General features: G+C 41.4%; 1 pseudogene; it reads right to left on the bottom strand.

Annotated features, from left to right (window-relative positions):
• Nucleotides 1–83: 83 nt before the first annotated feature.
• On the bottom strand, nt 84–201 carry LOC120610978 (uncharacterized; annotated as a pseudogene).
• Nucleotides 202–570: the final 369 nt, after the last annotated feature.

The following is a 570-nucleotide window of genomic DNA, read 5'->3' as shown; positions in this document are numbered from 1 at the left end:
TTTTTAGGTGAGGCAACCCTTGGTTGACCTTACAGATTGCAAGGACCTTGTCAGCTTACGATCCCTTATTTTTTTATTTTTTATGCGTACAGCACCTGGTCTTCCTAGGTGGTCTCCCATCCAAGTACTAACCAGGCCCAACCCTGCTTAGCTTCTGAGATCAGACGGGATCGGGCTTGTTCAGGGTAGCATGGGAGACTCTTGACCCCCTGGTGGGTTAGGATGGGCACAAATACTAGTATCTTTAATAGTATCAAGTATATTTAAAAATAATTCTGAGGTACCCTTTCACTGTAGCCTTCAGTGTAGAGCTGGTTGACAACTACTGACCTGAGGCTGAGAATTCCCTCATTTTCCTTTACGCGTTTTCCCCTCCAGTAGCAGCCTCTGTGAGGTAAAGCTTTTCTCTTCAACTGTATTCTTTGCTTCTTTATTTTTAAATCCTCACTCTGGCAGTGCCTGCTCCCATTTTTTTTATTTTTTATGTTATTTTATTTTTTGCAAATAGATCATATTTTGGACCTATTACCAGAGAGAAAACAAACTGGAAACTCTGCAGGTATGTTTTGA

This window comes from Pteropus medius, unplaced genomic scaffold, assembly GCF_902729225.1.
Source record: "Pteropus medius unplaced genomic scaffold, Ma_sr-lr_union100, whole genome shotgun sequence".
NCBI classification, from domain to species: Eukaryota; Metazoa; Chordata; class Mammalia; order Chiroptera; family Pteropodidae; genus Pteropus; species Pteropus medius.
This window is presented reverse-complemented; position numbering and strand designations above follow the sequence as displayed.